The following is a 14,184-nucleotide window of genomic DNA, read 5'->3' on the forward strand; positions in this document are numbered from 1 at the left end:
GTCATTCCTAACGCTGGTGGCAGGGTCAGTGCAAAGGCACAGAGTGCTCCTTGTCAACCCAAGGTACAAAACACTGCAGAAGCTCAGAACTGCTGAACAATAAACAAATCTTTATAAGCTGCATCTGCAATTTTCCATTAAGAAAATTGTGATCACCTTGCTTAACAGTCCTTCAAAAGGTTATTTATTACATTAAGTAAAAGAATTTTTTAAAAGGATTTCTGAGAGAGAAACCTACCTGCGGTGCTATAGGAGGGCAGCAGAGTTTCCATTGTAATTCCATTGTGCAGGAATGGATGGAAGTTTTATATAAGGGATCAGCCCAGACTGGGAGGTTCTCTGGCAAATGATAAGAATCAGATTAGCCATATTAAGTAGGAAAAGGGTTAAGGAATACAGTGGCATACCCACTCATCTCCTCCTTGATCTTTTGGCTCCCCTACCTCCTCCGAATGACTCCTCCTCACTGTGAGGGGACATTTTTGTCCAAGGCCCTTTGACGGGGACTGAGTTGGGGGGAGGGGGATGTGGACTGGAGAAACTTTACCCTTCAGCACCTCTCTTTAGAAGTTGTGATTCTGCTTTCTTTGGGCTTTCTGCCAAGAAAATACTAATCAGCAACAAATATTAAAAAGAGCAAATGGAATTTAAAAAAGAACTAAAAGGCTCTGCAGATCTAGAGTTACACTTCATGTAAGCTAAACTAGATAAGGCCTTTTAAGCTTAGTTACAGAGACAAAGCACCAAGATAACTTAAATAGCCTTGTGCAGATGCAATCCTTACTTCACAAATGCCGGTGAAAGCTGCTGCACTGACAGCACTTGATAACAGAGCAGGGCAAGATTCTTCACACAAAGATGGGGGGGGGTTGGGTTGGGGAGGAGGTTTTGCTGAAAAATGCAGATGCAGGTCAACCAAAACATATTGCAAATTTGCCTAATCATTTTCGCCCACCCCCGTCCAAAATTGTAGAAGTTGAAACAAAATATTTTGACTGATTTGAAATGACTCATTCAGATTTTACTTCTGTTTTATTAAATTTTAAGCAGGCAAAAAAACCAACACTTTGGGTTAAACATGATATTTTGTTTGACTCAAATTTGAAATTTTGTAGACGTTTGGTTAGGCCACTAAACTGAAAAAACCGGCTGTTCACGTGGCTCTACTAGAGAGCATCCTATTTGCCCATCCAGCAAACTTTCTGTGGATAATCTCCATCATTCACAAGTCTTTCAGCTGAGACTTCCAAAGAATGCCAAATGAAGATCTGTTTAGGAGGGGAGGGAGAAAGAGGGGACTATTTATCCTTCTCGTCTCCGATGCAAAGCATAGCCCACATGACATCAGCACTCAACAATATGGGTTGGGGTGTAGCTGCAGTAGCTGTTCATTGGGCCTGATTCACCACTGTGTTACTCCAAACCAGTGTAAAATTGGAGTAAGTCTGAAGTAATGCAGAGCCCTGATCAGTTTTTCTTTAGGACTGTAACAATGGAGGAGCTCCATTGCACTAGGCACTAGAGAAATGCACAGTGAGAGACAGTCCCTTCTAAAGGGCCTGCCTTCTAAATAGAAAAGAGAGGGCAGGGAAACAGGGGCACAAAGATAAAGTGACGTCCCCAAGGTCACAGATCAGCAGCAGAGTAAGGTACAGAACCCAGGTCTCAAGTCCCACTTAGTGCCCTACCCACTGGGCCAGGATTCCTCTATCACATTTTCTATCAGTGCTTCATCAGATCTTTGTTTAAATCTTTTCATTTGTTCTCTCTATTGACTAAATCTGGATTTATGCCAGTGTAAAATGAACAGAATTTTCCTTCTTTCCCCAGCCTTCCTTTAAACGTCACTGAAGTCATAGGTTGCAGTGCAAGCAAGTGAGATGTTTCAGTGGCAGAGGCAGGTCATCTTTCAGTGATTTTTTTTAAATAAATTAACAGGAGAAAATCTGCTCAGATTGAACTTTATGTAAAAACACCCCTTCCCCCACCTTTCTTCAGTGGTGGAGCAAGGGAGGAATGAGGGCAAAGCATTTTAAGTGATTTGACTAGGGTTATACTGCAGTATAGCACATACTGTAAAATCCTAAAGGACTAGAAGCTGAGAAACTAACACACACTGTTGTGGCTTCTTTATTCAACTGAAAGTTATTTTTAAAACAAGAGTCAGCCAGGAGTCTCTGCCCCAGTAATGTAAAACTGGAGTTTTACAGCTGACATAGCTTACCCAATCATTTGTAAGAATAATTTAGAGATCTTGCAGTTTCCAAAGACCCTCTGGTTTACCAGAAACAAAGAACCAGAACTTCAGCTGATGTGAATCTGTAACTCCACTGACTTCTGGTCCAAAATATGTATCGCAATGCAGTATTACAGTTTTCCCTCTTGGTTTAATTTAGACTAACAACATCAACTTCAGTGTGATGCTATTTTCTGGATTCCCATATACATGACTAGTCTGTGATCAAGTCATCTGGCTAAGCAACATCACACGATGTCAGAATGAAAGGCAAAAGTGAGAGAAGTTTTCAAAGACTTGCTAGATAAAGTTCATTAGCTGGTAAGTTATTTTTTCCTTTTTATCATTTGATACTAGTACGCACTTACATTTCTGGCCAGTTTGTCTCTCTCTTGGTATAATGGTGCTTTCAATTAGCAGAGATGGAAAGTAGGTTATGAAATAAAATTCTATTTCAAATAGAAAACTCAATCAGCAGGAAGTTAACAGCTGCATGTGCCCCTTTATGCCCAACCTTTGGAATAGTACCACTGGCAATGTGTAAAGGAGACAAGCTCCCAAACATAAAAATACATCAGGAATGTAATGAGCAGGGCAATTTAGATGCAAGTTCAGAACAAATCTGTATTCAATAATTATCAGAGACTCAGGGAACCGAACCAACTTTACCTAGCATTTAGTTATTAAGGACCAGATCCTGAGCCCAATTTGCACAGCTGGTTGGGATACACCAACCCCAATTGGCCACGTAAACTGGCTGAGCTAAGAGACAGTCAGTCTACTGCTTGGGATAGGGATGGAGGGAACACCACCTACTCTACAAGATAAGAGCAAGATAACTTCCCACACACTTTCTGCCCCAGCTGGAGGGAAAGGGGTGATGATTGCTCTAGAGATGGACAAAATTGAGCCTCTCCAGCATGGAGCTGTGGGGACAGAAATGGGCTGAGCCAAGTTCCCAAGAAACACAAATTCATTGCGAAGGCTTTGGGATTCATGGCGGGGGGGTCAACAGACTTGCCTAAAAAAAAAAAAAAAAAATGTAAGATGACCAGTTGTTATCAACAGAAAAGGTGGACGTGTCCTCCCCCTATAGTAACAAACACTACTTGATGTAATAAAATAAAAAATAATCTGCATATGCAAAGTCCTTTTGGCAGGCTTTTAAATGTACAAATGTTTCCACTGTAAAAAAACACAATGTGCAGTACTTCTACCTCTCCTTTCTTATGAAACATGCCTGTATGCCCCTCCCATAGGCTACCCTTGCCCACCTGTAGGCCCCTGCATTCCAAGGCATTTAGCACATTCTCAGCCTCCCTGTGCTCAGGTGGGGCATACACAAGTTACTCCTAAAGCTCTGTGTTATATTCTGTAATTAGACCAGAGCAACAGAACCATTGGCTTGTACCTAGTCTAATGGTCAAGGCATAGGACTGGAGCCATTGTTTTTCTATGACTGACTCCTCCACTGGCTTCTGGTATGAATTTGAACAAAGTTTTCAAGCCTGGGTGCCTAACTCTACACCTGGGTGTCTAAGTGAAGCAAGTGGAAAGCAGTGGTTCCTCCACAACTGTGGAAAAAATCAGGTCATTTATTATTTATTTCCAGCATCACCCACCCCTTGCTAGATGTTTCCCACATATAAAAGATGACTCTGCAGAGCTTAAAATTGTTAGTATATAGGCTTGTTTGTCAGCCTGAGAGAGAATTTTGGGTTTGACTTTTTGATACATATTAGTATAAGATATAAGAGTATGAACAAAGGACAAAGACACTGTGTGTTGCTTCTGCCCGGCAAGATGGGTTTGTTAGTATAATGGGAAGAGATAAGGAATAAAGCAGTTAAAGCATTATGGGAGTGTAATATATGAGCATACACTGAAAGGCTGCCTGAAGTCTTATCTCAAGGCAAGGTCAAGCAACCAGTCAGGAAAGGCAAGGAGAACTTGGGGGCAGGGAGGAAAGGTAAAACACTAAAAGGCCAGAGAAATGCCTGCCCCTGACCATAACACAACCTCACTTCTCACCCCTCCCATGGGGTACAAAAGAGGTGGGATGAAGACCCCAGATCCACGACACCCAAAAACAGAACATGACCATAAGTTAAGGTGTGGGCCTGTGAGTGTGCATTGCAGGTACAATTACGCCTGCTGAAGGGGTGGGGGGAGGGGACAGGACATTGGGAAACAAGGGTCTGCGGCATCTTAGTTACGGTATACATGCTTGCTGAAAACTAACCCCAATAAACATTGCTTTGCCTGCACTTCAGACTTCTGGTCTTCTGCTTTCTGTCTGCATAACAAGAACCAGGGGAGAGGGTGAAGGGAAAGGCCTCTAACAACAATCTAAACACAGATTTGGGTGCGTACATTTAAACACTTATGTTTAAAAATTGCAGACTTAATCTTTCTGATGCCTTGCTACAAGTTTTTTTTGAACAGTACAAGAGACATCAGTGAGAGACAGATAATGTGTGAACAGAGTCACTTCGGAATATCTGCTCCCTACTGCACATTTGAGGTTCAATAACAGTATTTCACAGATTCTAAGGCCATAAGGGACCTCCCGTGGTCATTTAGTTTGACTGCCCCTTCCTCCCCCCTAGAACATAGGCCACAGAACTTCCCCAAAATATTTCCTACAGCATATCTCAGAAAAGCATCCAATCTTGACTTAAAAATTGTCAGGGATGGAGAATCCACTACAACCGTTGGTAAATTGTTCCACAGTTAATTACTCCCACTACTGAAAATGTACACCTTCTTTCCAGCCTGGATTCATCTAGCTTAAACTTGCAGCAAACTGTGTTGTTTGAACTCAGTCAGGAGGAGTTTGATGCATCTAAACAAGATGAGAACTTGGGTCTTAACATTCGACAGAAAAGGGACTTTAAACAGTTGAGGAAGAGCCTTCTTGAAATGGAGGGAATATGTAATCTTTAAGTTGACTTTATGGAGCTGTACCCAAGTCCCTCTACAGCTGACAGAGGTAGATATAATATGTGTTGCCTTTTGGCCTAACACAAGCCAATTATTCTAATTATTCTTGTTAGAAATTGTATTGCGCCATTCAGTAAAATTTGATAATATTAAAATGCCAGAGTAGTGATTTGATATTAAAGGTGTCACACATGACATTACTTGTTGCACTCTGGCAAAAATTAAACACCCTGTGGACTTGTTGCTTTACAAGGAAATATCTAAAGCTGACACACAAAGTCACATACAGACTAATTTCCAAGTAATAATCAGAAGAAACATGATTCATATTGAAAACCAAGTATTATAATCTGAGAATTATTGGGTGTGCTGATTAGCTAAGAGAGTTTATCTGTGTTTAAAAAAAAATAAAACTAAGGAAGATTCTTGCCTGGCGTAACTATGTCGAAGCCAGGGGAGTGACAACAGGGCCTAACTTGGCCCATTCTAATTTTTATTTGCAAAACCAGAACAAAACAATTTGAGACATTAAGGAAAATTTGTTTTCCTTATGATTCACCTAACAGCAGCTCTGGGCTGTAAATCAGATAATACTGAAGTGAAATCAGTAGTTCAGTCCTGATCCATGATTTTCACAGCTTCACTTGAGAAACTGATTCTCAAAAATAAATAAATAGCAGGTACAGAAAGCTTAACGCTCCATGTTATATTATTGGAGAAGAAAGATGGAGAGAAGCTTAATAAAAATATAGTCATTCATCCTTAAATCATGGCCTGATTTCCACCTGAGGAGTTTACATGCATCTTCCTCTAGTGAGAGGCACCAAGGACTTCTTTATGGTTTCCTCTGTTTGCAAGTTCTTTCCAAGCAAAGAGTGCAAGTCGGAGTGTACCCCTTACAAGACCGCCTATCAAATCTCTTCAAAATACCATGCTGATTTAGCATCAAAAGCTGCTTTATGTGCTTGGGAAAATTACCTCCCCAGCAGTCCTCCCGTTGCTGCCAGAGAGTCTACAGTCCAAACTCATGCGAAAATTCAGGGGGTGACAGACATTTTTGAGGGGGTGTCATTCTCACATGAATATTTCCTGTTGGATAACCAGAGACCTGATCACACCACTCACTAAAAGTTCATGCTGAAACCTTTTGTCCTACTCAGTTTTCTTTATGGGACAGATAATTTAACAATGTACCTCTACAGTGCATTCTTCAACCTGAATATTTCAGTCTGTTCATTCATACAGGATAAAGAAATGAAATTGCTGGGAAATACATTATGATCTTACCATGCATTCCATAAAGAGTGAAAATTATTAGTTTTTACTGAGGTCTAGCCTCCTTCTCCTCTGAATTAGCAGTTTCATCATCTTCCCTTCACGTATCAATTGTTGTTAAACTTCTAGTTTAAGAAGCATTCACAGTAGTTGCTTCACTTACTCGCAACAGCACTTCAGCATTTTGGATACCAGTAAAAGTCCCTCTAAGCCACCTCCTTTCTAAATAAATATAGATGACCCATGGCTTGGCCAGCCTTTGCAAATATGTTCAATCCCTCTTGTTTTGATTGCATTAGGTTGCTGCTGTCTCTCCTTACCTAGCAAGTCTATTTTCTAGAAAGGTGACCAGAACTGCACACACAAATCCAATAATATTTTCTGAGATATATCCTTAATACAGTTTCTTCCAACATGCAGTTTGATTATTTCATTTAAGCATTCTGGAATACAATTAGCTTGTTTCATTAGCAGTGGGGGCTCCAGCAGTAATACAGATACAGTGTCTCTCTGTGGCGAGGAAAGAGATTTTCATCTCAGCAACAGGCTGGAAGCATTCTAGCTAGAATGCAATAGTACAGAGACTGATCTACAGTTTACAGTAAAGGTAAGTCATGAATGTTACTACTCAAGAGGGATCCCTTCTGCAGTCAGAGGGGCTCACTGGACTTTCTAGCTGAACAGAATAATAGTAGTGAACAATATGATTTGAGTTATGCAGCATATCAGAAACTAAATAGGGATTTCAGATGCAACCTGCTACCTTATGCTAGTGCCCCAGAATAAGACTAAGATGTGTCCTGGTCAACTGGTCTCCAATACACCTACTTTTTATAGAATAAATTATTACTCACTGTGAGTAAGGGTATCCCATAAAAATCCTTAATTTTACATCCCATAAAAAGCCTTAATAAAACATTTAATATAGTATGTCCATGCGCATTTGAGTGCAATATTTCCAAAAAGTTGTTTGCAAAACAGAACACAACTATCAGAAGAAGAAGAAAAAACAAGTTTTATATTTTATTTTAAATCACATACAAAATACAGTCAGAATAAAATTGTAGCATTTCTATTGTAAAGGGGTTGTAGGGAAGGTAACATTTTAATGAGCTACTCCCCTCCTGTAAAGTAAGGAAGGTCTATGGAGTGAATCCACCTACAATTAATTGAGTGCTCAAGAGGCCATTCAATAGGTGGCATTGTTATTACAACTGTATTCTTAAAAGACAGGAAAAAACCTTTGGCATTTAAAAAAAAAAAAAGAGCAAGTGCACTACCCTGAAAGAATAATGCTTCTCTGTTCATTGTTTTTTCGCCCCATAAAGAATTTGGTTTAAAATATTAAAGGAATTTAAAGAGTAGTGAGCAAATGGGGGTAGAAAATAACTAGGTATGAATTTGTCAGAAGAGGAAGGAGAGATTACTAAGAGATCTGGGTTGCTAATAAATGAGACGTTAGGCCAAGGAATTAAGTGACTTAAGAAAAAAAAGTATGAAAAGCCACGATAAAAAAGTTATTAAAATGGTTACTTTGTGAGAATTGAGAACAGATGGTGAATATCTGTGATAGATTGATGTTTATAGAACGCTACATAAGCGTGGCAGTGATAAGCAGGCTCCAGGCTCCTGATCAGCACCAAGGTTTACTTGAACAGCTTGCATGGAGCACACGCAGAACCAAGGAGCTGGTGCAAGTGACCCTTGCTCGAATGCAGAAACCAAACTGCAAAATGAAGCTCTAGGAGTTCCTACTTGTCATTAGGGGAAGTGATCCTGCTTCTATACTCTACTAAATAACAGCACCTTCTACTGCATGGTATCAATAAAGCCTCCAATAACAGAAAACGATTTTATCTTTAACGTTACTCTTGTATAGGCCTCTCCTGCCTTCAGAAATGCGGTCCTCATGCTAATAATAATTTACAAAAGTGTGTAAGCTTGAAATGTAGTCAACATTCCACACCTGCAAATATAACCATACGTTATGAGTAGCTGACCAGTTTACTGATGATTCTGCAGGTCACTGAACCTGTAAATACAACTCCATAGGGCCTAATCTTCAAGGTGAGAAGTGCTTCCTACAATGCACCATGCACCCACAATTCCCATGGGACTTAAGGATGCAAATGACTTGGCAGGATCACATCCTTAGTCTCTGAGGCTGATTTATCAGCCAACTCAATTGTTCCTGTGTTTCTGGACATGTGCTGCCCTGCTGTAAAGCTGGGTGGATAGTCAAGGGCCCCCCAGAGCCAGTTGAAAGGCATAAGATTCAATGTGGACAGCTCTTCCTACCTGTGATTATAAGGGCACAACTATGGCTCATTTTGGGAGATGGAGATCCAGCCCCCAACTCCTAGCAATGGTTTAAGAGAAATTCCACACCGATCTGCAGAGATTTCCTTCCCATAGGCACTCTCAGGTAGGTATTCCTGTGATACGGGATATGCTGGGCCATAGCTAATTGCTAAATGAATGTCTTCATTTTTCCTACTGTGTATTATCAGCTGCTGAGTAACCTACCATAGTTGTTTTCTTGCTATTACTTAATTATACTGCTATTTTCAAGTTCATTGTAACAGAGAAGAGTAGCATATTAAAATCTGCTTATTGACATCCATTTTAATGCATTTATTTTCATCTATGTTCCTTAAGATGGTAAAGCCCTACAGACTTTAAACCAGTCCTTATAATGCAGCGTTACACATAAGCAAAGACTATTTACAAAACACCCGCATGGCTTTTAGCCTTGTAATTAACAGAGCTAATCATTATTTCTAAAAGCTCTTCTGTAAAGGAAGGCTTTCACCTACACACCAAAACACATTTGTGACCCACTAGAGTGTGAGCAGATTTCATTCCAAGTTTCTAAGGGAAATTGGTAGGCAAGTCACACAGGTGACTTTAAAACCAAACACAGACATTTTCAAAGAAACAAAGCAAGGACACTCTTGAAATAAAAGAAGAGTTTGTAGATATTCTCAGAATCAAAAGCTATGAATAGTAAGATACTTTATAAAGATAGCCCAGACTAGTATAAACAATACATTTTTTAAACATAAAGAAAGAATATATCCCTTTTGTTATGTATTTATAAGTGTCTGATCTCATTTTTGTGAAATCAGAGAGTACAGAACTGCTCACTGTCCTACCAATCCACTTTTGTCTCCTGAACTATCTCAAAGCAACTGTAAGACCCACATGTAGGAGGACAATCAATTCTTAACTTTTAAAATGCACCTATGACCACGGAGTCCCTGGGTGCAAATACATAGGACAATATAAAAGTTAAATGGTAGGATCACCTACAAAACCATAAAGAAATGCAAATAAACCCTTCTCCATCCTCAAGACAAACCCGAGCTTAAGCAGATGGGCTTTGCATCATACCACGAACACTATCACTGTTCTGCTGAACTGGTGAAGGAAGTGAGCTCCAGAGTGAAGGACCCTCCACCAAGAATGCCCTGCGATCAGCCCCAAGATTTCAGTACCAGGCCCTGCTAAGAAGAGGTCACTAGCTGACCTCACGCTCTGTGGCTCTCGGTGGGAGAGGTAGTTGCTCCCATAGGCACAATTCAAGTTACATATACAGACAAGAATATAGCTGGTCAAAGATTATCATCATCTACGTGAAAACTTTTGAAAGTGAAATTTTGTTTTATTTGAAACTTCAGTAATTTTGTCATTGAAAACATTCATGATAAAATTAAGATTTGTTTTGTTTTGAATTTCAGGGGTTTTTCCCTCCTTGTTCTCTCTGTTTTTTGCTCTTCTCTCAAACCCCTTCCCCCTCCAGACACTGTATTCCAGTAGCAGTTGCACCAATGACAAATACATGGGTAATAGAACCTAGAGGGCTAATCTTAAGGCCCAATGGGACACAAGCCTGACCCCAGCACAGCTGACCTGAACCTGACCTGAGTCAACTTGTTTTCAGACCTGACCTAATACTCGACTCCTCTCCTCTCCTCTCCTCTCCTCCCCTCCCCTCCCCCCCCCCAACTCAGCTGTCTCCACCTCACCCTTGAGCCTCAGCTTGGTGGGGGCTTCTCATTCCTCCATGCCTGCGAACCACCTCCAGCCACCTCCTGCCTGTGGGGTTGGCATGGCAGCAGCTACATGCCGCCCTCCTGCTGGCTGCCACCTCCTCATTCTGCTGTGTGCACTATGAAATGCCATGACTCGTTTGCACACTCACTCCTCATTAAATATACAGCGTCATGAGATGATGGCAGCCAATGACAGCAGGCCACGCAGCCGCCACCGAGCCAACCCCACAGCAGGAGAAGGTGATTAGAGATGGCCAAACCCCAAGAGGGTCAGGTTATTTTCAGACCTGACCCAAAACCAACATTTGTAGTTGCATCCCAGCTGGTTGCAAGGCTCAAATAGAACCTCCTTTTCCATGGAGGAGGTTGGGGGGTGGGGGTTGGGCAAACATAAAAGAAAGGAGGAAAAACTACAACATTTTACCAAAAAAATGTAGAAAAAAAGGTTTTATTTTGTTTTTGTTAAAAAGATTTTCTTCATCCGACTCTCAATCAGCTATATGCAAGATCCCATGCTGCTCATTGGCAGAACTCCCACTTAGTTCAATACGAGTAAGATCCAGCTTCTAAAGAATAATAAGACAGCCTTTAGTTTCACATGGGAGCATCACTACAGACTATGGGGCCCCTGTGTGATGTGGGTTTCAACAGCCAATCTCCCCAAGCAGCCAGGCTCCAGCTGAGGTTTCCATGTACTCTCTACAGCTAGCTGACTGCAGAGCACACCACAGTAATCCAATACAGAGGTTGGAGACCTCAACGAGGTAAGGCCAACAAGCAAAATAAGTGGTCACAGTCAGGGTGGGAAGTGCAAATGAAAATGGCACTGGGGTGGAGAATCAGGAACTTTTGGCATGTACCACACTACACAATTCAGCCACCGTAAAAACAAAACCTCCAAATAATCTTCTCTACCCAAATTTTAAATTGCTTTGGCCATTAGTGCCTTAATGGTTGTTAAAGGAGAGAACATATATGACAGTCTGTAAGAGGTACAGGTCAATGCTGTAATTTTTAGCCTAATTCTGTTCCAAATTTCTCAGTCCACTGCTTGACACATTTCTAAATCTCCAGTTGACGTGCTCTGTTTACCTTGATAATGAACAGAAAAGGCTATTTATTTTTCTGCCCTTCTACTGTGAATTCTCCATAGGAGGCTGCTGCCTAGATTATAATCACCTCTTGCAGTTGTTTAAGACTTGGTTTTTACTGGTATTCATACTTCCTATATTACCTCAGCAATTTTTGTCCAAATAATTTGATTATGATTAGAGGTATTGCATGATTTTGCGCCAAAAATATTGTAGTAAGGTACTGTGCTCCATATGCCAGGGTACCTCTACTCTGTGATATACTAGACAGAGACATACCCATAAACCATATCATACTGTGTAGCAGCATACTTAAATCCCATTGATTATATGGAAGAACAGCATTGGTATTTCTCCTTTTAAGATTTCTTAATCTTACCAGTACATATGAAATTCTAGAGGTCACAAAAAATAGCATCTCCATTTCTGTGACACCACTAATTAAATGATGAAGCTTGGATCTGTCTTCTTCAGTGAAAGTTAGAATTCAAGAGCAGATGCAGTTTATGGAGATGCCCAGATATGTATAAGTTAAAAAAAAAATTAGGCTAGATTCTCCTCTCACCTACCTTGGGCTAATTCCTTTCAAGTCAGTAAAGATACACTGGGTAAAGCCAATGTAAATGGGAATAGAATTTATGGCTAAATCCTGTCATTAAACCTTTGGAAATGTTATATAGAAGATCATTGCAAATCCCACAATCTGAGCATGCCAGCCAATACCACAGATGTAAGGCTACAAGATCTATCTGTGAATTTTGTTGATCTCCTCCGTGATGGAAGCACCAGGTATCTGTGCAAAAACCAAAATCTAGAGTACTGGAATGCACTGAAGTATTGGGAGGTAGCCATGTGCAGCAATAACACAACAGAATCATGGGAACTACTGTGTAACTTCAGACGTTTTCTGCTGTCCGCTGCCAGTCTGGGGCTTTGCACCATGCCCATCACCATGGTATCTGATTGTCTTGCAAAAGATAAAGAGTAGTCTACGTAGATGTGTGATTTTTTACATCTCTTCACTTAATCCAAGAATAGGATATTTATGTCCCACATGTACTTTATTCTTGAAATATCTTTTTAAGTCTAATTTTTAAGTAAATAAATAAATAAATTCTACTTTAGGGCCCAGTTTTGCTTCCAGTGAAATAAGTGATTAATAACCCCCATTGACATCAGTGAGAGCAGGACCAGCTCCCTCCATTGCTTTAGGATGCTGATGGGGAATACCTGTTCCTGCTTTAAGAAACTTCTGAGGAAAGAGTATGGAAAAAGGAACATGCTTTATGTAGAACACCCAGAACACGACTGCTGGGAGCATTAGGTTTATCCATTAGTGAACCAGTATATTCATTTATTTTAGCAAATATTATCTTTATCATATTGTAATACAGTACTACTCTTTACAGGTCCAGACTATAAGTAGGAACATATGATAAGTTCCCTGCATCAGATCTGGAAATTGTTGTAGTAATTATTTTGTCTTCAGCACCAGAGGGGTCCAACCAGCAGTAGGCCCTGAAATGATCATTTTAATTGAAATCTCTTTGAAAATACATTTCACAGTCCATACTTGCTAAGAAGCACATCTCAGCATGTGAACTGTCAGAGTGCTGGCTTGAGCACTATGTGGGCAGAATGCTTCAAAGACACCTCACTGATAATGGGACAAAGCTGTATTTTTTTTCTTTTTTTAAAAAGAGTATGCATGATGCACACAGCTGCAGCAGTAAAATGTTTCCAACCCCTTTTTCGCTTCTAATTTCTATCTAATCCTAAAGACTGGTCCCCCCTGCAAAGCACAAGTAAACAGGCCTAATTTAGGGGGAAAGCGTGGCTTGTAGTGGTGGAGTGGGAAAGGAAGAATCTTCCAGACCAGCGGTAGAGGTTCAGACATCTACAGCTATGGTCCTGGCACACATGTGGAGCTTTGGACTGATAATCCATATACATTTCACAGACTTCATTGACCACATCTTCATCACGCTGTATGACCATGGTACAAAGGGAAACAACTAGACTGTTTCATATGTAGTTATACAAGTGCTCCAGTGAGCAGATAAGCAATACAAAGACATATGCCTCATTGTCAACAACAGTCTGTACAGCCTCATCTAGGACAGTCCTCAGGGGCTAAATCCCCAAGACTTCTGTTTTCCTCCTTATATAGGTGCCTGTTGAATGACTAGGTTAAGTTGTTGCAGCTGAAACTGGCTCAGTTCCCAGGCATTAGTAGCCCTTGGCAACCCACACCAATTTCCCAGGTGCATGTATTGGCTATGATCACACAGACCTTAAAATGAGCCCTGGGGAAGACAAAGAAGAAGAAACCCAGGCAGCCTCTTAAAGCATTCAGGCAACTTGCCACCAGGATACAAGTTTCCCCAGCACATCCTGCACCTCCCAGGGCAGACCCATGCTGGTTTCACATCTTGCCCATCCAGAGGGTTTGGGAGAGTCACATTTGGCCCTAGGTAAATAGAATTGCTTAGTTAACAGACAAATGACAATTTCTCGCATTCAGCTAAGGGCTGTTTTATCCCATTCTCAGCCCCATGTGGTTTTCAGGAAAGTTACAGCTCTT

Source organism: Natator depressus, chromosome 9 (genome assembly GCF_965152275.1).
Source record: "Natator depressus isolate rNatDep1 chromosome 9, rNatDep2.hap1, whole genome shotgun sequence".
Lineage (NCBI taxonomy): Eukaryota > Metazoa > Chordata > Testudines > Cheloniidae > Natator > Natator depressus.